This window comes from Eupeodes corollae, chromosome 1 (assembly GCF_945859685.1).
Source record: "Eupeodes corollae chromosome 1, idEupCoro1.1, whole genome shotgun sequence".
In the NCBI taxonomy this organism is placed as follows: Eukaryota; Metazoa; Arthropoda; class Insecta; order Diptera; family Syrphidae; genus Eupeodes; species Eupeodes corollae.
Window position 1 is genome coordinate 118114286 of NC_079147.1, and position 26882 is coordinate 118141167.

Here is a 26882-nt window from a genome sequence, read left to right on the forward strand (position 1 = left end):
TTGAAATGTTGTGATTGTATGGCTTCATAATGTTTTCCGTTAAAGGAAAAGCATTATCAGCCACGAGAATAAAAGGCATCCTGTCACAAAGCTCTGTTAAAATTTTTAATTCCATGATTCCCAGAGTTTTGTTGTCAAGTTTTTCTTAAAACTTGGTTTGTTTAAAACCTCCAGCATCTGATGCACTGCAGGTAATACCAACGTCCACCATAAAAAATTCATAGTTTTTCACAGTTGGCAACGAAATATTTGAAAAATTCTTCTTATAAATCGAAATAATAAGATCCTGACCCAGGAGGCTTTGTAATTTTAATATGTTTTTCGTTTATGGATCCAATGCAATGGAGAACATTCCAAAGTTCTCCAAATTGTGTCTCTCTTCCATTCCATTGCATTATTAGAAAGCTAGAAACAATTTGAAATAAATTAATTAGGTATCTTTAAGAAAAGCTTAACTTATTTAGTTTGTTAATTTGTTTTTAGAATTAAGTTTTTTTTGCAGAGGCCTGGAACTCCAGACTCTCCAATTTAATAAAAATGGCTTGCAACCATTTCAAAGAGGTCAATTATGATACTCCAATATTGGTAAAATAATGGAGCTCGCAATGTTTTCAGGTTTAAACCAAGCAAAAAGTTTATAACACCAGATCCTTAACTCTATTATGGAGTTCATCCTCTAAATTGTCGCAATCAGTATGCTGTGTCCAATCATAAACCGAATCAAATTATTTACCATTAAAATCAGGCAGCCGGCACCAGTGGCAACATAATTTTAGATGGCCATCAAATCTTTCTGATTTTTTTTCTCAAAAAAATCACAATTACTCAGGGAAAGACATTTTATTAAAGGTAAGTTTTATAAAATTAATGCTAAAAGCTGGGGTGCGACCCACACTGATAACTCTTCATCCATATCCGTCTATCGATTTGTTTGAATTCTAAAACTTTAACAAAGTTTTAAAAACAATTATTTGCGTGAGACATTTCACTCAAGGTTAAAAACAATATTTTAAGATAAAATTATTTTGAAGCTAATGGGGCATATTCATAGAAGTTTGCTTAACTCTTGCTAAGTAGTTATTAAGCTTGTTCAGAGTTTAGACTATTTATAAATAAATTTAAACCTAAGTTAAGGGCTAAACCTGTGGTTTAACTGTAAACATAAGAATTGCTGTGTTTAAGTAGTTAATATCACAGACAAATGTCATATTTGATTTTTGGTTGTGAATTGAAAAGCTGAAAAAGTAAATTATATCAAATAAATTTTACGTAAACTTGCTGTATAAAAAAATGTCGATAGAAATCTCAATTGAAGAAGATATAGAGAAGATATGGATATCTTTGAGAAGTTTGAGTTCTTTGGTTATCTGCAAAATATTCCACCAAGAAAAAGAAAAAGAATTTCTACTAATAATATCGTTTGGATAAAGAAACAGTCACATTTATTTTATATTATTATTATTTTATACATCCAATTTAAGAAATGACAGCACAAAATAACGAATTTCAAAATATAGCAGCATTTTTTCCTTTGACCTGTCATTTGAAGTATAATTGTAGTAGAATACAACATTAACCTGGGTCTTACTAAACACAGCTAGAAAATTGACTACGAATAAGAGCTGTGTTTATTTAACCAACAAGCCTTGACCTATAGATCAAGAAATCATGACTTTAGTAATTCTCTATGAATACGCCCCAATATCTGAAATAAAAAAATTCGAATCGAAAATCTATTTTTACCCATAAACTTGGAAATAACATATTATAATCTATTCCTGTAAATATATAAAATAAAAAGTAATGTGTACATTATCATTATCATTACTATCCTATGCCTGTACACAAAGGAATGAGTCGAATCATTCGACACATAAAATATATAAAATAAAAATGTACTACATACATTACCATTTCTATAAATAGGAGTATTTCATATAAATAAATATGAATATTTAGGTTAGTTCCTAAAAAGTATAAATAAAGCGAGCGAATATTTTTTTAAATTCATCGTTTAATTGCTGGTAATTAAAATTGGCACAGTCGGTAGGATGGTATTAACTATTAACTTGATATCATCCTTTAAGACGAAGTTAAATAATTAGAGAAGTGGTTTTCAAAACCTTCAATGCAAATGAAGTACAAACTTTTAAAATAATATCTTATGTCTTTAAGTGCCCACGTAAACCGCTTTTAATTGAAAAATGTCTACTCAAAGTTATAAGTGAAACAAACATTGAACCTTCTAAAGATGATCAGAGATTCACCCAAACTTAAATAATAATACTACGAAACTATATGGAGAAGGGATGATTTTCTAAATTAAATTTTATAAGAAAATTTAAAACAACAAAGTAATAAATGAGCTTACTAAAAATATTCAAAATTAACTACAACCACACTAACTTTTCACATGGACATAATGGATATTACCCAACCAATACAAGTATTTGACTTGTATAGATAAGTTCAGTAATTTTTTAACGTATTAAAAACAAAAAAGACAAAGTTTTAAACATAATAAACAAAAATGGAAGAGATAAAATAATTTACCCAAAGTATACCAAAACTAATAACCCAAAGAAATATAACAAATTCAAAACAAAGTACAAGAAAGTTAAAGTGATCAAAAAGACAAGAAGATAACTAACTAACCTCGTTTAAGAGAACAAATATTACATAAAGATCAATTCAGAAGAAAGAGAAAATATACTTTTAAAGATCAAGATCTAAATATGGAAGTTAATGATAACAATGCTGATATATGGCGTTTTTCTTTTTTAGTTCAGAACAGACCTCGAACTGTCAAAAAAATAATTGTGTTTCTTTTTGAGCTCTGATCGTTCAGAGCTTAAAAATCGGGTTTCTTTTTTAGTTCTAATGTTTAGAGCGCACTCTGTGAGCCTAGAATTAAATAACAGAGTAAACGGAGTAAAACGCTCAGCACAAATAATTTGATATCTGAAAGCCGCGAAATTAAAAAAAATCAAAAACAAAACAATAAAAATGGCGGAAGAGGCTGGTTGATCTGGTGCAGAAGGTAAGATAATGTAGAAAAAAACATAGTATTTTTATGAATCAAATTTATTTCAGGCGTCAAATGGACTAACGCTATGACTGTTTTTTTAAATTAATTTGATTAAGGAACATTTTGAACGCCTTCAAACAAACGTGAAAATAAAACAATATATCAAAAAATTGCTCAAAAAATTAAATAAGAACTCGATGTTAAAATAAAATTTGAACAGGTCGACTCCAAATGGAAAGGTCTAAGCGACAATACAAAACACTAAAAGAAGAGAACGAGTCGACAGGAAGCATGACAAAGTATTGGGTGTATTTCAATTCAATGCACGAAATTCTGTTTAGAGCACCCGAATTCCATCCGCCGCCGGCTGTTATTTCTTCTAAAGATTCTGTTGTCCAAGTGGCAGAACACTTTGTGATAATCTGATAACGTCCTAGAAGAAACTTCCATCACTAATTACAGAAATAGGAAGAGGAAAAATAAAGAAGTCGATGATAGGAACGAAAAACGACATCGTAAGAGAATGGAGGTCTCTAATAATTTTTTAGACTTATTCCAAAAAATGATAGACAAGATGTAGCAGTTCTTTGCTTACTTTTTTCATCTTTTTTAATCCTTTAATGATTTTTCCGTTATTTTTAATTCTTTTAAGAAGTTTTTTTTTTCTTTTTTTTAATGTTGCAGTTGCTTTTTTTTCTTACTTTTTCGTTATTAATGAAGTAGTTTCTTTTTCTTTTTTTAATGAAGCAGTTGATACTCCAATGTGATAAACTTTTCAAACTGTTTACTTAAAGTATCTACAACAAAATATAAATAAAGTGATATTTTTCTATGTATACAAATTGATTCTTGTTTTATTTTAATTATCATATCATATGGATCCATATGAAAGATTTTTTCGAAATATCCAATGGAATTGATAATTGTTTTGAGAACCAGTAAGGAGACTTGGATTGAGGTTGAAAAGCGTTTTAATTATCAAAATCCGTTCAGAAACTTTCAAATTGCTGCTTTTATGAAGTCTTTAAGAGTTTTTCATAACTATTCATAATTCAATTAAAACAATTTATATGGACATTCTTTTTGAAACTTATATTTTTTGTGTACTAATTTGACTTTGAAAATATTTTGTTATCATATAGCTTTAAAATAATGCGTTCATCAAACTTTCTCTTTTTGTTAGAGCTGTTTGCATGTCGATAGAGTCCGCGGTCATCGTCAACATATCGAACACAGTCGGATTAACTCGAAAATGATGTTTGAAAGTCTTGTCGGAGAACCTCGGCAGTACTTCTTCGGCATACTTCTCATTTTTATAATTCGAATTGAATTAATTTCTAAAGTATTTTCTTCATCTTCTTCATTTTCATCATCAAAAAACAAACTAAATACTTCCCTTAAAATAATTTTTTTATTTTTAGTATTTTTAAGTAGTATTATTGGTTTTGAGAAACTATAAGAAGGTTAAGTATTAAATTATTAATTTCGTTTTTTTTAATTTATTTTTAAGTTTTATATAAAATAAAAAGTAATGATAAAGATACCAAGTTTTTTTTTTAATTTTTTTGGTTTCAGATTAAGTTATTTAGTATTAAAATTGTTCTTAGGCCAAAAAGCAGTAGTTATAAGATAATGGATTAACTAAGAACACCCGCACACGGCCAGTTAGATATTTTTTTAAGTTTTTGAAATTTACGCTAGTTTTTTAAGAATTTTTGTCTAACTTAATATAGCTTTAAGATTTTGATAAAATAAAAAACACAGTTGATAATTTATTTAACTTTCTTATTGATTAAGACTGGCTTCAAATAACTTACTAATATTTCTCTAAAGGCGTAATTTAGAATTGTTTCTTAAGCTTCATTGTTCTCGCACTTAACACGAGTAATTAAGTTCACTTCATATTCGAATGATATAAATCCCAAGCGAACACAATGAGAGTAACAAAAAAATTGATCATCCACAATCTATTTTCTTTGAAAACCTCTGAACAGCTGAATACAGCCGCCATTTTCCAAAGATGGTGAGTATGCACTATAAGTGTATGTCCCAACATTTGTTTTAGGAATATGGACATGGCAATTCTGCCCTCTGATTGCATAAATGTTTGTCCCAACATTGGCAATTCTGCATTCTAAAAAACTAACTAATTATATATAAAAAAATCATAGTTTGTTACGGCATCAAGTGCGAATTCAACAATTCTGAAATTATTTTGAAATAAAAATATATATCACTTTTTACATGATTTGAAACACAAAATAATAATTAGAAAACTTTAGTTGAACCTTCAATTGCAATAACAGGTTAATTTATAAGATGTTTGCAGTATCTATAGACAGTTGGACCTTCCAAAATCTTCATTAAGGATTTCATAGAGCCGAGTTGGGGGAAGAAAACATGGTGTGCCATTGATTCAAATTGGACTCCAAAAAGAATATATTACTTCCATTTGAAGAAGCTGTATGGTTCCATTCCTTAAACGGGTATGCATATGTTTGTAAAGGCTTCTTTCATACCTCTTTATGACTTTCAATATGTAATTTGAGTTGGTTTTAAGGTTTGTAATGTAAAGAGGTGTTATGCCAGACTCTACATATATAGCATAATTGGGCGCTGAAGAAGGCAATCTGAACAAGCGTTTGAAGAAATACCTTTGCACAGCTTTATACTCCTCTAGTTGTAAATATCCAACAACGTGGGTACCGTACCACGTGCAACAGTTCACAGTGTACTTCAAAAACACGGTATTTGGATTGAAGATCAATTTTTTGGTAAAAGTAAAACTTAGGCCACATCAAGTTTAGATCTACTTTGGCTTCATTGCTTTTTTCTTTTACGTGTTTCGAAACATTAAGATTGTAAGACAGCAAAACTCCAAGATATTTGAAATAATGAACGACCTCAATAGGAACCAGTTTTCTTCTGGTTGTCTTCTTCTCTGACGCGGTTCAAAAATCATAATTTGTGTCTTGTTAGTATTGACGAAGAGACTCCAGGATTCACAAAATATATTAAGTTTGTTCATTTGCAACTGAAGGGTGGATGGATTGTCAGCCTTTAAAACTAAATCGTCGGCGTAGAGCAAAAATTTGTTTGTATACATCACAAACGTCATCAATAAATAAGACAAATAATATCGAGCTTAATATACATTGTAGGTCCCTTCCATTCCTGACAACAGTACTCGCACACATGAATGGCTGGGAGTTGTAAGTCACTAGGCCCTGGTTCCCAACGGACTGTTGCGCCACAAAATCTTATCTTAATCGAATATATGGTCTTCCGTTGAGAAACCCCACCGGAATCCTGCCTGGAACATGGTGAGTCGTTTGTTGTTCTCAATCCACTCCGTCAACCTTTCATAAAGAATTGAAGCTAGAATCTTTCTTAGCGTGTTGAGAATCGAATGAAATTAAAAAAATCAGGTAAAAATATTTTGCTTTTGAGACCAGTTATAATATAATTTAAGATATTTATTTTTTTTTTAATTCAAGTAAGTTAAACTACGACAGATTCGTCCTATTGTGGCTCCCCCTTAAAGGTGGACGCCGTTGATTTTGAGGTTGTCGTATAAATGGCGCGCCATGGTTGAAAGTTAGCGTCAGCAGGAGAAGAAGAAGATGAAGGAGTAAATGAAGATCGCTTTCGTCGAAGAATTTAGACGATCAGTAACCAAACATTTTTGTGATTATTTGTAAAAAAACGATTTAACATTAATTTGTAATTTATCGCCTTTAGTAATAATGTTTGCGTTTGAATTTATCTCCAGCAACTTGAGTCTTATTTCGACGAGAGTTTGTCTTCTCTTTCCATACATGAGAGATTGTTCGGGTAATACACTAATCTCTGAACCTTTTAGTTTGTGCGTGGCAATGATCTTATCAGCAATTTCTGATAAGTGAAGCTCAATGATGACAGTGCAGCGCTGAGCGTTGTTGTTACGAATTGCCCGGGAACTTCTGATGGTCATATTCTGATCTTCCTTTATCTTGAGCAGCCCTTTGCAAGTATGTAATGCGACTTGAGTTGCATCGGTTTCTTCATTTAAGGGAAGGTAAACGACAACGGATGACTCATTAGCCTTTCGTGAAATTATTTAAAATTGGTTTTCTAGCAGTTCGTATTTTGAGACATATCGCTCAGCAACCTACAAAGCATGAATATTGATAATAATCTCTTTTCCGAAATTCACACAAGAATTCTAAAAAAGCTCTTATACAGAGTTTTGCCATAATAAAGACAAAATGAACAAACAATGTATTCACAGAAAAAAGATAATATTACTTCTTTTGCAGATAATGAATGAATGATTTTGAGGAAAATATATGATCAATGTATCGAAGATATATTATTTGCAAAAATGTTTAAATATAATTAAGAAGGATTTACTATAAAATGTAAATGTAGAGAATGGAGAATTGATTGTACTAAACAACTTAAATGAAACAGTGAAATTTAATGTAAATATTTAATAAAGGTAAAAAATTGTTGAGTAGAAATACTGAATAAAACTATTTGTATGCCAATGAAATGTAAATCAAATATGAATCCAAAAAAGGAAAAACAAAACCTATAACAGAAGTAAAGTTGAATTAAAAACAGACTACTCATATTACAACAATATTAATTATTTGTATGATTGTAATAATCATACTAAACTTATATTGTAAAAGTAAAAATAAAGTAAACAAAACAATATGTAAATCTTTCAACGGTCAATTTAAACCGTTAGACGATGCTAAGAGGTTAGAGGTCATATCCACAGAACCTCCAATTACCCATAAACATGTTCATAACATATTCTCATCTATTAATGTAAATATATATGTATGTAAGATAAGAACGTAATTGGTGGTTATTGGTGCTATACTTGTAGAATTCCGTCGGAACCAGCCGCTTTGCCATCCTGTAAATTTTATACTTATTTATAACTTCTTCAGTAATTTTTATTGGATCTAGTGTACTATTTTCAGTGCATGGCTCTGAATACTCTTGCATTGACGGTTAAGGGATTCAAAAGCTCTTTGAAATGCGACAAAAGAACGTCAGGTGTTAAGTCTCTGTGTATGTTATACTCATTCAGTCTTTTCACCGCTTTAGAAAAATACGATGAATTCTTGCATTGCGCTAGTCACCTATCCTCTTCATTAAAAAAAAAGTATTTCTTTTAGCCCTGCATATGTTTTGGGGCTCCATATTTGGTTCGAAATACTTGCTCTTAATAAAAAACCTATGTCCCGCAAGTCTATAGTCATCGTCAAACCATTGTACTACAGGGATGAACTTTTTGTTGTTATTGGTGCTTGCCGGTTAAGCCGATAGTATGCACTTACACCAGAATTGATTCCCCGACTTAACAAAAGATTTAGGTTTCTCTAATATACAGATGCCTTGTTAGAATTCAATTTATTTTGCAACCGTAGATTTCTTGTACCGGAATAATAAATGGTAACGACTTGCATCATCGTATTGATGGGTAATTAATCCGAGAATGGAATCGCATCTACTTTGAAGTGAAGTATACACTCCCCCATTGCTCTTCCAGATAAACTGTAATCTAGTACTGAGCTACTTTGACTTCCCACAAATGTGAATTCATCATCCTTCTCTGATGTTTAAGTTCCATTCAAAATTTGAATTCCAAATGTATTACACAGGTTTTCCTCGTTAATTGCAAATATCATCCTTTGATTGCCGTTCCAATTTCCACAACCTCATGCTTCAGCCGCAGTCCTTGCGTTGAAATCACCTACTACAAGCACATTTTGGTTGTCAGTCATTCATTAACAAAAATTCGTACAACTTTTCGAGATCAGTTTCCCAATGTTTGCAGTTAGTTATTATAATTTGTTTTTCTCGAAATTTAATTGTGAAAATGTTTTTTCATTGTTAGTTTCGAACTCGAAGCCCAACTTTTTGTTGGTTTTCTTAAATCCAAATAACACCATCCGATAGCTCTTCTGCGGATACTAGTACTTATCGCTAAATTCGATACAAATTTGAAGTCCTTAAATTTACTTTCATATTTTTGCAACAGACAAATTATATCAAAACATTTAAAATAATTATAAAACTACTATATAGATCTTTATTTCTTTATTGACTAAACCTGAAACATTAAACGCAAGTATTGAAATTTTATTAGGTACCAAATAAACATTAAATATATTGGTATTTGCAATTCTATTGTATGTACATTATTATGGCAGACAGTTTTTTTTTTTATTAAAAATTTAAATTTTGATTTCTTGATTTTGTTACGTTGCTGCAACTCGCCTCCATTGTGTTTCCGCCATTTGATTAGGAATCATACGTGCGATCAAAAACATCCACGATCAGTTTTTTGAGCAACGTTAATCAATCATTGCTGTCACTTGTAAAAGTGTTGTCTTTTTTCGTAATAAAATGTTTTTTTTTATTAACCAGCAATATTTCTACTTTTATTTGCGATTTAAATTCTTTGTTTTTATCTATAACTTGAATCCTAATATTGACATCGTTTTTATCGTGTAACTCTACCATAAAATTTGCAACGTTTCCTCCGGAGCTTAATTCAAGTTTTTCTGATTGCAGCATCTCCGAGCAGATAAATTTCGCTTTTTGTACTGGATCGACACCTCTCTGTTTGGGCATATGAACGATTTTATTTTGCCTTTTTGGTTTTCTGCCAAGCATCTCTACTTGTTGTTCTAGAGAAAGACAACCCGACCGCATATTGTCCAATTGTACTTGCAATTATTTGTTATAGCTTGAACCAATTTAGTTGGCCCTTCTACTGCGCAGGTCTCTTTTAATTTCACAGATTTTTTAATTCTGAAAGAGAAAAAAATCCATGAAAAAAAGAAAAAAACAATTGAACATGCTTGCGTTGTTGCCAATGACCGTGCCGCGTCACGTCGCTGCGATCATACTGAATCACAATAGAGGGTGAGTTTTGTGTATAGCTTCGCTCACAGTATCAGATATGATCATGGTTTATTTTTCTTTCAAAGCTAGATATTGAGACAGATTTCAGTGCACCTATAATAAAAAAAGTCTATTGCAAAATGCAATTGGGTTAGACATACAAAACTACCTGTGAGCTGCACCATAGGATTAATTGACTAAAAAGGGATTATTGTTCATTTCTATGTTTTATGAGATATGGCTTAGCAACAGAAAGGTTCCGGGGGCGTTGTGTTTATATTTATTTTATGGCGTTAGTGTATATTCAACTTTTTTTGACCTGTGGGGTTGGGATTAATTGTAGATTAGTGTTGATTAGATAGATTGATATTTAAGAGTATGAGGTAACAAAACTACATTGACACACGTTACCAAAGCATAAGATTTACGATATAATTCACGGCATGGGACATGACGTTTAGCAACCTACCATCTAGATCTCGGTCCCATTGAAAAGTTGGGACAACTGCAAAGGCAAGAATAGGCTCACGAATCACAACATTCAAGATAATAGATGTTCAAAAATCAGCAGGCGAAGAATTTTAAATAATAACGGCTGGAGATTGGCAAAAAGTGTGAATCCTCTCCCTGCAACCGATCGTAGGCCAATGAATTAGTTCAAGCTTTCAAGTTTAATATTTCTGTGCTCATAGACTCGATGTCGGATTTTGCTGCAACGTTTTCTATTAATACATTTTTTATAAAGTAATTGTTGCACAAAACTAAGCACTTTTTAATTCGTTGTTCCCATTTTCATACTTTTTGAAAACTGTCATCAATCTATTTTAAATTCGTTCAAAATCGATATTAGCTTTGAACGTGCCCGGTGTATTGATATTTGCTTTAGATGTGTACGTGTAAATCAATATTTCAGCCTATAGGAAAACTATGTTGACAGATAGTATTCCGGTCTTCATCTGGTGTGTCTTTGGATTTGAAACTTGCATTTCATTGAGCGGCAAATATTGCGCGATGAAAGCAATTTGTCAAGTGACTTGTGATGTACCTTGGGTTCAAAGGCTAAGGTAAGCTCGTGGGATCCAGGACCTAGCTGAAGAAAGTACACACAAACTTTAGTATAAATGGTTTTTTCTTAATTATAACTCTGATTATACTCCTCTATGTCTTAATCTTCTTGGCTGGGGGTGTTTATAAATATCAACTGCTTTTAACCGACTTATCAACGAGTTTAAAAAGGATTATCTACAACTGTTAACCGCTAAATGATACAAATGTTTTTGACCACTCAGGCAATTGTATAATATACAATATATATTATATTTGTTTTTAATAATCTTATGTATCTCTTAGGTATCTACCTTACCTATAAGTTTAATCAGATTAGAAGGAAGTCAAAGTTCAGTGTAACTTTGACTTACTTTTAAAAATTCTATATCTTTGTCTAGCAAATAAAATTTAATTGCATCTTACTATGAACAAATCATTTCGAAAATACGAGAATTGTTGTTTTCATACAAAAATTATCCTGGTGCAAAAGCTCTCAGAACTTAAATTACGTCACCCTTCCTAATAATATATGATCAGAACATGTTCATGTGAGCAATATCAAACATTTCAACAGAAAATAAAAAAATACAAACCAAATCAGAGCAACAGCAACAGCAAATTGAGAAATCACCTTTCATGACAAGAATTACTCTTTTGGAATTTGTCAACTACTCGCAAGGGGCAGTACCCGCGGCACACAAAATTTGACTTAACATTTGTACGAAAAGTTTATCAATCGTTCATTAGAAAATTAGCGCGGAATCTTATAGTTTGCTTATTTTTATATATACGAGCTTTTATTTTTTGGTCACTTTTAAAAGAACATTAAAATGTATTTGCTTATAATTTTTATATTTTTTTAAAAATATTTTGAGGTGCTCATTTTCGTATATATGTACATACATAAGCCTGAATAATATATACAATTTAACTTTTGGTTTCCGAAATTTAAGTCATAGTTGTTTAATCAGCATGTAATCAAAAGCTAATAAATCTACTCTTGAAGATCATTTTCCCCGTGATCCATATCAGATCATCTATTTATTTGCGAAATTCTGCCTTATGCTTGGATCAAAAATGATTTTTTCTAATTCGCACCAGGTAAAATTTTGTCTTGTAAAGTTTGGTATCACTTTCAACTATTTCAATAAAAACAGTGTTTTTACAATACCATTTTAATTTAAATTTATCTGAAAATGATTTTTTTATTACTTACTAATCGATGAAATAATGGAAATGTTTAAGAAAAGAAATCGTGAATTTCATGAATGAGTGGAAAAAAATGAAAATATATTTGACAAAATACATACATACATAGCAATATTATTTTCCTTAAATAAGAACAAATTATCTTTGAACTAAATGATCTAAGGGCAACTCCGCTCTAAAAGAAAAATAGTATAATTTAAATATTGTCCAAATTTTTTATTTTCTTGATCTGAAAGGGATTCGTTTATTGTTCTTAAACGAAACAATTGTGCGGTAATTCACCCCTCATCCATGTCAGACAATTATTATTTATTTTTATTATTATTATTCATTTAGAAGCGAAACTGAAAATAAATTGACATTTACTACACTTTGTCCAAACTTTAAAAAAAATATATCGATAAGTGGCAACATAAAATACTTATGACTTAATGTAGCAACAGATTTTGAATTAAGAGGGAGGAGCAGATTTCATTCAATAATCTACTGTAAACTGAATGACAATTTTAAATAAAAAAAGTATTTTAGATGAGACTACTTGCTTGAATCTTAATTACGTAGGGATTTATCCATTTTTTGTGTATTGTGTATATATTTTAAACGGATGGAAGGGAAGTTGCGTTTAATTTGTTAAGGACATGTCCTTTGCTAAGGTAAACTCGAAGATACATATGTAGAATTATAATAAACAAAAACTATAATTTTATAATAATCAGTGGCAATATAAAGTTATCCTTAAAATATTTGTTGGTAATTAATAAATAAATAAATTGGGTAGCGCAACAGTCCGTTAAGAACTAGGGCCTAGTGACTGACAACTCTCAACCATTCCTGTGTGCGAGTACTGTTGTCAGGGATGGAAGGACCTACAGTTTTAAGCCGAATTCGAACGGCAAATTTGAGAAAGCATTTTTTATGACAAGAATTTCTCTTGGAGAATTTGTCAATTCCTCGCAAGAGGCAGTACCAGTGAAAAAAACTTTAGGTGGCATAGGCAGCGATCGAACCTCTCGCATGACAGTCCAACGCACTAACCATCATGCCACGGGTATCACAATTTGTGGTAATGAGAACCTTAAAAAGAAAGAAACACTGATAACATGAAAAATAAATAGCTTTGGAGTAGGTGCCCAAAAAATATTTATAAATTCAATTTTGTAAAAATACAAAATTTTTAATAACTTCGTCCACTTTTTGCCCAAAGCATTTTATCAATAATTGAAAAACCTAACTTTTTATACAAGGGCAAATCCAGGCAATTAATCAAGTGTTAAGGGGCCGCACACTTGCCATTCATTTTTGCTAGGGAAGCTGAAGAAATTTAGAGTTTAAAGAACTTAACAGTGTTTGGTTTTTTTAGAAAACTCTGTTTCAGGACCAATACAACAACTCCTTACTTTTGAAAGCATTCTAATCGTTTCTTGTATGCTCTATTTAATTGCATACATTCATACATCAACACTTAGGTAAATGTTGTGCACGTTCCAAAAAAATGTTCACATTTAACTCATCTACTTCCTAGGTTTAGAGTTTGGACAATCACTTTTTTTTTAAATCAATCAAAATGTGCATTACAATTATCTGTTTATAAGAAGTATGAACAAGCAATAATTGTTTGGTGTTAAAATTCTTTTATGGAATTACGCAAAAAGTATTAATGTATATATCTCATTTTGTAAAACTACTTACAAATCTACACATAGATAAAGTCATTATTTATACAACTTAAGTCTATTCATTTTACGGTTCAGGTGTGTCGTATGTATACTTTTCCAAGTTTACATTTAAGGATCGAACTGTGTATACAATTACGCTCTTATCAAAACACGTATAAAATAATAATATCCTAAGTAATTTCCACTATTTTGATTTCAATACGATTACAACACCACAAATCAAATTGTTCGCATTTTTCCAGGGATAAAATGTTATGGTTATGCATACAAACAGCTGCTATGGTTGTGTTTATGTATTGCAACGTTTATTTATTTTTATAGAAATATATAAGTAGTAATGTTCTAACATCAAATGCAGTAAAAATAAAACTTAAAACTTGAAAAAAACAAAAATGCTTCTATTTGCATTAATAATAAAAATAAGAAAACTTGTATTCAAGTATTCCAAAAGGATAACATAAACTTACGATTTATTCTCGATTATGACTGAGTGATATTAAAGATGAAGATCCTTGGAAATGGACATTAAAAAATCAAATTTTTCTCCACAAAATAGGCATATAAATAGTAGCTTTTTTGTTTAAATGAATTGGAGTTTAACTTTCACTAGGGTTGTTAATAAAAATGTTCACTTTTTTAACTTTATTTATTAAATATGTACATACTTACGTATGGAAGAAGAATGTTATATTTTTTTTTAAAACTTAAAACTGTGTTTATCCATATTATTATTAATTTACATTGAAATTAATATTTATTTCTTTTTATTAATTTATGTCCACAAAGGCACCAATTTTTTGTTTTGTCTTAAAAAAGACATCCAATCCTAAGAGACCGCACTCCCTTTTTTCAAATGAAGGAAATGGGAAAAATTGTTGCTATTTTCATTTTTTCTCTAACAACGAACTAGAGAGAAGAAAAGTAGGTCACAACACCGCAACGATTCTAACTAAACTAAACCTTAATTTTTTCTCAGGGGGAGGAAAATCAAGTCGCTAATAGTATACATCGACATCAATCCAATACAGTAAAGTGGCATTTGACATGCAATACAATAAAATATATATACATATTTAAACACCAACATGCATAGAAAGTGATATACAAACACAAGAATCTTTGGAGAACAGAGCTTTTTACCCTCTGCGTAATTTTTGTTATTGTTCAGCGAAAAGCTTTAATTTATTTTGGGTAGTTCATGACTTTTGGAGAGATTCATTCCACTCATGGCTGCATATTTAGGCTGCTATAATACCAATCAACTATTGAAAACATTCTTCATTCATGGAACATTTAAATATAAAGGGACTTATGTTTATATAACGCATAATACAAATCTATAGTACTGTCATCGCTGGGTAATACGGGGCGGCACCTAGTGGCTACAGCGGCATTAGCTCGTGTAGTTTCTTTATTTCACTTTTTGAATACAAGACTTCCAACGACACATTGTGGCTACTAAAAACGTAAAAAATAACTGCTCCATTATAAAACTATAAATTTAATATACAAAGATGTAAGTATAGTTAAAAAATAATACGATTTTTCTAACAAAATTTGCACGATATCAACTAGAAACATGGTCGTTTAGATTTAAAATATGTCCATCTTTTACTTCGTTTTTTTCCGAAATATTATCACATGACGTGGGAGTTTAATTTCGATTCTTGAAACTGTTTCTCTTCCATAGAATTTACAAAATTCAACATATTGTTTAACTTCCCATTCCAAGATATTTTTATGAGTCAAATTTGTCGAATTTCAAAATTGTTATGATATCACACACAAACATACATTGTTCTTATGTAGATGTGTTTATGTGTGCTTACGTTGTGTGTCCGTACGTTTCCACCTTCTTTTCCACAATTTTTCATGAACTAATAAATAGCAGAGATATTGACTTAAAGTTTGGTTTCACCGGAAATAATAAGTTGTGCAGAAGTTTTACAATTTAAAAAGGGATATGGTTGATCGAAAAAAATTGTACGCTCTAAAATGGAATTGGCTGAAGTGATGTACTTGATTAACCATTTATTTTATAGACAATAGGTAGCTACATAAGGTAGGTATTACAAAATAAGAATCGGTAAAAATATTTTTATAATCATAAGCTTGAAAAATGTATCTTTAACGAATACACGCAGATATTTCGTTAATAACAAAGATACAGTGGTGTGCAAAATAATAGGTGCAATATTACATAATATGTAGGTCGAAAGGTTAAATGCTCTACCTTGCCTTTTTTATATGTATGGGATATAGGCTTCCACAATAATGGCGATAGAGCCGATCTTTTCCAAATAATAAGACTGGCTAGGTTAGTAGAGTTAACCAATTGATGATTAAACGAAAAGTGATTTTAATTCTTACATTCTAAGCCTTTTTATACAAAATCAGTTCTTACAAAGACAAACTATGAACTTACATCTACACACATATTCAATACAAATGTAAATAATAATGTCTAACAGCAGATTCCTGCTCACATTGCGTTAAGAAAAACTTAAACAAAATTTGGTTGGTATATTCTTGCTAGATCATCAAAATTAGTGTTTGTGTTGATGCAAAAAAAGTATACAGTGTACGAAATATAATGAATTCCGAGTACCTAATGCAATTGACTGAAGTATGAACATTAAAAAATTAATGAGACTTACTATTGAAAGTGGTGCTAATGACCTGAGGTTACCAGTAAAATAGTTGAGTCCTATATGCCCCACATCCTTACATTCCCAGAAAAAAAAGTTTTTTTTTTTATAATTTTGTTTTTGTTAATTATCTAAATTCATGCATTGTTATCTATTTTATGTACCTCTTTGATTTTATTATTAATATTTATTTTAGTATTTACAAAAATCAATTCTACAACTTTGTATAGGCCCTTATATGCATTTTTTCTTATTTCTTAGCTTTAAGTACACTACTCCTACTTTTGGTTCTATTGGACAGCTAGCCTTATCTACAAATTCTCCTGTTTTACTGTCGTCTAATAATTACTAAGCTATTATTCTCATCAGTTGTATTCTAAATTTCAATTCTAAGCTAAATTTATCAATATTATACACAGCTACTATTAGCTGAATCTTCGACTTATTTACCGTGTACTAACTTAAATGAAGTTAAGTGTAATAATTTGATGTTAGAACGAATCTATAATTCGCTATAATTTGTCCGAAAACTAATCTGTGATAATTGTGTTTATTAAATTAAAAGGAAACATTTTAAATTTGCGATTATAAACTCTTTAGCTCAAACCCAAACAAATATTAAATATTGTTCTATATTGCTTAAGAGAGAGCTTTATCTCTTTCTTCTTATTTTGTATTTATATCCTTAAAACATAAAATAAACAAACCCCGAACTTCAAAGCTTAAATAAACTTAAGTCGTAAAGCTTAAAACTTCAAAGCACAAACATCTCCTTAGCGACAAAGAACTCCTGGCAATCTTGTGGCAGATATAAAAACCAATACCTGCTAACCAGTGCTGCCTCCTAAATCAATTTTTACACACATCATTATAAAAATTGATATTTTTCTTGTATTTAAATCACTCCTATAAGACCAGAAAAAAGACATATTTTAAATATAATAGAAAATGACATAAAAAAGCTGTCATAGATGGTAAAATTATATAAGTTGGAATAGTTCACCATCTCCGAAGACTTACCAAAATCTGTGGTTGAATTTAGAGAACATCTTTTCCCTAAATTACTTGATTTTGAACTCGTGATTGAAGGCAAAGTTTAAATGGAAAATGAACCAAAAACGCAAGAAAGAGGTCCCGTTTGAACAAAAATTCATCATAAGGACAGCCAAAAGAAATAATTACAAGCAAGTCTAAAACTTAAGTAGTTAGATCAACTGACATTAACCAAAAAGACAAGCCATTAACCCAATCATGGAATTTTTGACTCAAAAAATATGAACAATTTGATAGAAAATAGCCCAAGATGTTCAAAACAACACAGTTCCAGCTACAATGAAACAAACAAAAACAAATAGCAATTTAAACATACCACTCATCAACCTTACAATCATCTGCTAATACCAACAATGAACGCTCAAAAAGGCTCAAGCATGAATAGATATAATATAGGCAAAAATACTTCCCAAGCCTACCTTGGGAAGACTAGAACTAGATCAAAACCCCCCACACAAAAACAAGTAAATACAGAACATAACAATTAAAAAACTTTTGATGTCAGGACATTTTAGTCAGACGAAAAACAGGAATAGTTAAGCCTTACATTGAAAAAGATTATATTATAGGAGTAGCCGAAAAAACATTGTTACATAGGAGAAACTAAACAACTCTATGAAGTAGGATTCATGATCAAAAAAGAATTAAAAGACAAAATATTTAATAGCATATTCCATAATGAGAGAATATAAAGCATACAGCTTAACATCCAAAAACACAAAAATGACTATAATACAAGTATATGCATAGACAGAATGGTAGAAACTAGAAATTATCAAATTTTACAACATTTTAGAAAAAATATTCAATAACAACAAACAAGATTTAATGTACATAGGAGGTGATTTTAATGCAAGACCTTGACAAAGATTGACTGAAGAAGAAAACTTCATACGGATCATGAAATGAAAGGAGAATAGAATTTTAAATTCGGGAATTCAATCTTCAAAAAGAAAGATAGCAAGAAATACCTAGACCTCATCCTCACAAACAAAATCGAAACCAAGACATAACTGTGCTTAATAATATACATTTTGACAGTGAACATGGACTAGTAGAAATTGTTGAAAGTTGAGATTTGATACTTTGTTTTTAAATACTTAGTTTATTTCATCGCTATCAAATTGTACTAATTTTTATATGTTTGATGTATTGAAAATAAATATTATTACTGTTCAAAATCTTAAAACATCAGGTTATGGGCCTTATCACGATCTAAATACAAAAAAAGAGGCTGGGATGCGACCCACACTGATAACTTCCCATCCCGTCTGTCGATTTGTCTTGCTCAAAAGTTTGTCTATATGTACTAGTATCAATTTTGCCAAATTTGCGTACTATTTTTTATAGATTTTATTTTTTATGAAAAACGGACTGTTGGATTTTTATATAAAAATCACTGAATATCGAAAACAATATTTTCTGTTAAATAAAATAAGTTTGAAGCCAATATTTTTAATTTTTGAAAAGCTATTTGAGTCGAAAGTAAATTTTGACCAAGTTTTAGTATTGTTTTATTAGAGTTTTATTTTTTGTAAAAAAACCGTCAATTCGATTTTCTTCAAAATTCTATCGAATGTTGAAAACATTATTTCTTATAAGATAAAATTAGTTTGAAGCCAATATTTTATAGTTTTGAAAAGATATTTGAGTCGAAAATCAATTTTTACCAACTTTTGTTAAATTTTTTTTAGGTATTTAATTTTTTGTACAAAAACTATCAATTCGATTTTTTTTAAAAATTTTACTAAATGTTAACAACAATATTTTTTGAAAGATAAAAGTAGTTAAAAGCCAATATCTACAATTTTTGAAAAGATATTTGAGTCGAAAATCAATTTTTACGAACTTTTATAAATTTTTGTTTAAGGTTTTTATTTTTTGTAAAAAAAACTGTCAATTCGATTTTTCTCAACATCTTTCAGAATGCTTAAAACAATATTTCTTATAAGATAAAATAAGTTTGAAGTCTAACTTTCAAGTTTTTGAAAAGATATTTGAATCCATATTCAATTTTTACCAACTTTTGTTAATTTTTGTTCGGTTTTTAATTTTTTATAAAAAAACTGTCAATTCGATTTTGTTCAAAATTTTACTGAATGTTGACAACAATATTTTTTGAAAGATAAAAGTAGTTAAAAGCCAATATCTCTAAGTTTTGAAAAGATATTTGAGTCGAAAATCAATTTTTACCAACTTTTATTAATTTTTTTTAGGTTTTTATTTTTTGTAAAAAAAACTGTCAATTTGATTTTCTTAAAAATTTTACAGAATGTTGAAAACAATATTTCTTATAAGATAAAATAAGTATGAAGCCTAAATTTTAAGTTTTTGAAAAGATATTTGAATCGATATTTAATTTTTACGAACTTTGAGTAATGTTTTTTTTAGATTTTTATTTTTTATAAAAAAAACTGTCAATTCGATTTTTCTCAAAATTTTATCAGATTTCAAAAACATTATTCTCCGTTGCTCAAAATTGTTTTGGAGATGAAATCATATGTTAGTCGTTAAATTTAGGAGGTGACAAATTTTTTTTTCAGTTTTTTTGATTTAGAAAAAAACCGTTATATTGATTTTTTTCAAAAAATATATTTCTTTGAGATCACGTTACAGTTTATTATATAAAATTAAATTCAAGTCTCTAGCGTTTTTGGTTCGTAAGATATTAAGGGTTAACCAAAAATTTCACCTTTTTTTTAAACTGCTATAGTAAAAAAACCACCCACGCAATTTTTTTGAGAGCCCTTTCTGCATCTTTCTGCCTTATTATCTGTATAACAAAATTTATTTGAAGTCGATATCTCTTCTGGTTCTTGAGCTATGGACGACGAAAAAAACGTCGCGAACGTACGGACGTACGAACGTACGTACACACGCACGCACAGACATCTTTCTAAAAATCTTTTATTTCGACTCTATGGACCTTGAAACGTCGAGAAATGTCAAAATTTTCAATTTGACAAATCGGACCCATTACAATAACTTCCTATGGGAAGTTAATAATAAGGAAATTTGTATTGAGAAAAGATGTCTGAAACGAAATTCAGTATTAAAAAGCTTCGGGGAAGCGAAAACTTCCAACACTGGAAATTTTCCGTTGAGACTTATTTCCAAATGAAAGGACTTTGGAAGGCTGTTTCTGATGGTAGTGAGACGGAAAAGGATGCAACGAAGCTCTTAAACGCAAAATCGGAGCTTATATTACTTGATGAAAGATCCATTTATCCTCATTTGGAGATTTGGGATTCTCTTAATTCTGAAAATTTTTCAAGGTTCTGGTCTTGTGGGGAGAGTTGAGCTCATCTAAAAGTTTTGTTCTACAAAATTGAAAGATTTCTCTATCGTAGATGCGTACGTTAACGATGTTTTAAATACATCGTACAAGCTCAGGTCTGATGGTCTTAACCTAGATGAAGAATGGATAGGATCAATGCTTTTAGCTGGCCTTCCCGAGAAATACAAGATAATGATAATGGGAATCCAAAGCTTTGGGATTCTTATTCTTACAGGAGACAGTATTAAAACCAAACTTCTTCAAGACGTTAATTTGGATGCAATTCAAGATACTGCTTTTGTTGGCAATAAGGGAATAAGAACTTAAAGGGTCCTAAAAGAAGAATGGTATTTCGACAGATCTCATGTGCTCAAATAGTGCATGCTTTTCAAGTAATATGGAAAGTCTTAACTCTGAGGTAATTGTTGCAATTAATTCAAAAATGCAAGTCCAAGGTATAGTTACAGTCGAGGTTGAATTTTTAGAAGTCCTTCCCGTTGAAACTGCAAGCTTGGTGAATAATATGTTCCGACTAAACAGACCACCCAACCAAAGTGCATATGTTACAAAAAATGTAGCTTCACACTTTGAACTTTGGCACAAGCGTGTTGGACATCCAAGTATTAAAACCACACAAGCTATGATTCCGAAAGTGGCTCAGAATATTGATTGCGATAGCTCAAAAATCAACTGCATCACATGTATCAAAGGTAAAATGGCACACCTGCCGTTCAACTCAATCGGTACTAGAGCAGAATCAATATTAGAACTAGTAAACACAGATATTTGTGGTCCAATTGAACAAAAATCAATTGGAGATTCAGAGTACATGCTTCTTTTCATTGATGATTTTTCAAAAAAAGTTTTTCATTAAAAGCAAGAATGAGGTAGAGGAAAAGTTCCTTGAGTTCAAAAATTTTGTAGAAAATCAGACAGGTAACAAAATAAAGGCCATTAGAAGCGACAATGGAAAGAAATATTGCAATTTTAAGATGAAGAAGATTCTAGCAGATGCAGGCATTCAACATCAAACAACGGCTACATATTCTATACAACAAAACGGGTTGGCAGAAAGAATGAATAGAACCATAATCGAAAAAGCGCGTTGTCTACTCATTGAGTCTGGGGTACACAAACGTTTTTGGGCTGAAGCTGCAAATACCGCAGTTTATTAAACGAACAGAACACCTTGCAAAGGTATACAAAAAAAACACCTGAAGAAATCTGGAGTGGAAGAAGAGTGAATCTACAGCATCTTAAAGATTTCGGTTGTCAAGCAATTATTCACATTCCAAAAGAAAAGCGGAAGAAACTCGATGCCAAAGGAAAAGAAGTAATTTTCATCGGATACTGCACTTACTCAAAATCATATCGTTTCTATGACGTTTAGAAAAAAGAAGTCGTAATAAGTCGAGACGCAGTTTTCCATGAGCAAATTTTTCCAAAAGATCGTGCGATAAACGATACATCTTATTGTGATATTTTTACAGGATATGATTCAGTGGGGAATGAAGACGAAATTCCATCAGAGAATTCAAGCAATGAAATAGGAATCGAAATAAGTGACGAAACGGCAAGTAGAAACAGTTTCTTAGATGCCCAAGATGATTTCATTGTTGAAGAATCTTCAGAAGGAATCATATCTGAAAGAAGAATAAGACAATCTACCAGAATAAGAAATCCGCCTGAAAGATGCGGTTATCTATCGTACGTGGCCAGCAACAATGATGAAGATCCAAAGACAGTCGCTGAGCCAATGAAGAGCGAACATATGTCTGATTGAACAAAAGCAATGAACGGTGAATATACAGATCTTTTGAAGAATTGCACTTGGGAAATAATTACCAAAAGGAAAGAAAGCCATAAATTCTAAATGGACATTTAAGACGAACAAAAATGCAAGTGGTAATGTCGAAAAAGTTTGGCTCTACGATATGATTTGGATATTGATCAAATGGGTGTTGTGACTGCTTTCCTCCAAAGTGAACTTAACGAAGAAATTTACATGAATCTCCCTTAATTTGATAATGTTCAAAATAAAGTATGTAAATTCAAGAAATCACTGTACGGTCTCAAACAAGCTAGCAGAGTTTGGAATAAGAAATCGGATGAAACTTCAAAGAAAATTGGACTTAAACAATCAAAAACCGATCCGTGTATTTATTACAAGACAAACAGCACAGATAAAACTTTCGTCGCTATTTACGTAGACGCCATACTGATTTTTACAAATAACAAAGATGAAAAAAGAATTATCAAAGAAAATTTGGCTAAGTCATTCGAGATGAAAGATTTGTGTTTCGTATGCCAATAACTCGCGATCGAGATGGATAGACTAACGGACATACTTAAAGAATATTCTCAAGCTATTCAACATGGAGGATTGTAATCTGCTATCCATACCCTTAGATATTAACGAAATGCTTATAAAAGAAACATATCAACAAAGCAAACACGAAACTGATTACATGAAAACCGTTCCATTTCAAGAAGCTATTGGAAGCATTGTATATGCAGCTCAAGTAAGTCGCCCAGATTTATCCTTTGCAGTGGGGGCTTTATTAAGATTTAATAATAATCCTTCAAAATCTCATTGGATAGCGGTTAAACGATTTTTCCGTTATATAAAAGGAACAATAAATTACAAGCTAGAATACACTCGAGACATTGAAGGATGTTTATAGAAGGATTTTCAGATGCTGACTGGGCTGGTGACTCAGATGACAGAAAATCAACTACAGGTTATCTCTTTAAATACCAAAGAGGACCTATTTTGTGGAATGCAAAGAAACAACCTACTGTCGCTCTCTCCACCCAGTGGTGGCTGAGTATATGGCCTTATCTCAATATCTCAAGAAGCGAGAACTAATTAATTGCAAACAAGAACTTATATTGCAATGCGATAACAAGAGTGCAATAAAGATATATAAAAACAACGTATATCACGCACGTTCAAAGCACATCGATATAAGGCATGATTTCATTCGAGATCTTATAGAAGATAATAAATTAAAAGTAGAATATTTGAAGAATTAACTGAAGAGATGCCTGCTGATCTTCTAACCAAAGGACTCCCTGCTACAAAACATAACAACTGTTGTACTGTCATTGGTATAAAAGTATAAAAATCTAGAGGGGGTGTTGAAAGTTGAGATTTGATTCTTTGTTCTTAAATACTTAGTTTATTTTATCGTTATCCAATTGTACTAATTTTTATATGTTTGATGTATTGAAAATAAATATTATTACTGTTCAGAATCTTAAAACATCAGAAATGAAGTTAAAAGTTGACCATAGAACATTAAGAAGAAATCAACAAATCTACGTTTCTTTCTCTCTGTCTGGTGTTCCTTCTCCTCTGTTCTTCTGTCTTGTATAAATGGCTTGTGTTATTATCACCTTACATAATCTCAAGGCCTTTCTCTGCACATTTATGTGCTGTGTAATGTAATTTTCTTTAACGAAAAATAGAGACAACGATCAATCAGCTTTTAGAACAGTCAAACACGAATAATAACCATCAAAATAAATATGACATCAGTCAAAAAAATATTATAAAGACTACAGCAAAAAAGTCAATAATGAAAACAAAGACTTACAAAAAATATCCGACGAAACCAAAGCTCTTATTTTTAGAAGAGAAACCTTAAGAACAAAACCACAACTCCTAAACTAAGAAAAAAAAGACCTAAGAGAACTCAGAAAAACTAAAAGATATAAAAAAACGAAAGATATTATGTTAAAAACATTATAAAGGATAAAATTAGACAAACAAAATTAATGAAGCGAAAACATATTTGAATAATTAACCGAACACATTTTATTAAAAACGCAACTTCATTTTTTAAAAACTGTTCAGCACAACTAAAAATATCCCAGAATAAGATACAATAGACAACATGGCTTCAATACCTACACGTACCCCTATGTTCAGGAAATAAACTACCGAAAAGACCATACGCGATCTGAAGATATACAAATGCATTGGAAATGACGAAATATCATCACAAATGTTAATTTATGGGTAAAACTCCCTTTCCAACATTTTAACAAAGTATTGAAAGAAAAAGTACAAACAAAACGCATCCCTGAACAACGGAAAGAAACAACGATAACATTAACACACAAAACAGGAAAGAAGGACGATATCAATAATATTAGATCCATAAGTATAATTTCAACAATTCCAAAGCTCTTTCCAAAACGCTATGTCAACAATCAACCAAGAGAACAAGCTGTAGTACCCATGGCATGATGGTTAGTGCGTGTGACTGTCTTCCGTCGATAAGTTTTCTTCCGAGCAGCAGCAGTTTTAGAGAAGATCATCAAAAGGGCTCTGAATAAGTGGGCTCTGGACAACAAAATAATTCCGGATAAACAGACCGGGTTCAAGGAGGGCCATGGCACAATTCATGTTACGTCTAAACTCGTGTCTGATGTCCAATAGAATAAATCAAACAACAAACACACAGGTGTTGTTCTGGTTGATTTGGAAAAAGCCTTTGATACCGTATGGTTAGAGGGTCTTTAACTAAAACTTTAGGACTGGCATAAGCAAATCGTCGTTGCTATACTTCAATATTTGCTTAACGGTAGAAAGTTTGTTGTCAAAAGTTGGAATTCAACTTCTACCACAAAAATGTATAATTAAAAATGGTCTTCAACAGGGAGCGGTAAATTCGCCGATTCTCTTCAGAATTTACACTATCGATCTGATGGGTAGACTTACGAGGGTAGTTACGTACGCTGACGATCTAATTGCGTACAGAATGGCCCGAAAGCTTGAGGTTATTAGAATTATCTTGCAGCGTGATTTCGACAAGATTCAGCGATATTGCTACGACTGGAAACTGAAAATAAGTGTCCAGAAGCCTGTTGGGTAGGGCCACGAGGGATACGTACAAGAACTGGTCATCGTTAATCTTCACGGGCAGCGATTAGCGAGCAAAAGCGTAGTGAAGTACTTCGGTAACTGACCAGGGCCAGAGGAGCCTTCGCTGTGACGAAACGGTTGTTTAACAGCATTCGGCTTGTCCCCAGAGTGAAGGTAATTTGCTACATGGCCGTCATATAGCCAATGATCGTTTATGATTGGCCTGTGTGGTTCAGCGGTGCCCCTTTCCAGGTGGAGAAGGTTCAGGCGTTCGAGTGGCAGTGTTTACGACCGGCTTACATCGAACAACCGAATCTTCTTACGTGCATTACTCTTCCAACGAGGTCCTATACAACGGGGTTTGAATCAACAGAATTGACGATTTCGTGATAAAACTCGTTCGAGGTCACATTGCAAGAGCTTTGTCTTCGACCAACAATTTAATTTTCGGGGAGTTCTATCCGAACTACGAGTAATTTGAAAGTGCACGCTTAAGGGGGTATTCTGGTCTAGAGACATGAATTTTAGGTAATTTTTGAAGTGCTGTAGAAAAAAGCAAGCAACAATTTTACCATACATTTTTTTATACATTATTTATTCACATTAGAAGCATACAAAAAAAAATAAAAAAGTAAAAAAAAAATCAAAATTCCGTTAGTTATCAGTTCATGGAGTGGTGCGTCTCAAAAATTTGGTGCGTGACCATACCCACGATTTTAACTCTCCTAGAAATCTGAAATCAAAAACTAAAAAAGATTATTAATCTACAATAATGTCGCAATGTCTGGAACTACGTAAAAGTTACAAACATTTCTTTTTACAAAATGGCGGCTGTCTAAAGAAAAATATAAAAGAATTACCATTTTTTTGAACATTCTTCGATTTGTTAAAAATATTAAAAATGAAAATTTGGGGATGGCCGTAGTTCCGGACGTAGACAAGTCCCTAAAGAAGAATCTCTTAAAATTTCAAGTAAATCGGTTTGGCAGAACCTGAGAAATCGTGGGTATCAGATTCAAAAAGACAGTTCTGAGAAAAACGCGTTTAAAGTACCCCATTATGTCTTTTGTTCTATTAGTTGCAGCCCAACCGATTTGGATGGCTGCTCAGCAAAATACTTATTTCTCCGAAAATAATTTGAATTTGGGAAAATCCTCTCGTA

At 31.3% G+C, this 26882-nt stretch overlaps 1 protein-coding gene across 4 annotated transcripts in view; it reads right to left on the reverse strand.

The window, feature by feature from the left end:
- Positions 1–14818, reverse strand: part of LOC129941614 (acetylcholinesterase) — a 198570-nt gene extending 183752 nt beyond the window's left edge. Inside the window, exons 1-2 of one of the 4 annotated variants that reach the window (XM_056050291.1) lie at positions 14539–14818; positions 14337–14475 (exon numbers count right to left, since the gene is read on the reverse strand). The gene's annotated coding sequence lies outside the window, so the exon portion shown is untranslated. Of the gene's footprint in view, positions 1–14336; positions 14514–14534 lie in introns of those variants that run through there. The other 3 variants (XM_056050293.1, XM_056050294.1, XM_056050292.1) reach the window with 3 other exon arrangements.
- Between the last annotated feature and the right edge of the window lie 12064 nt (positions 14819–26882).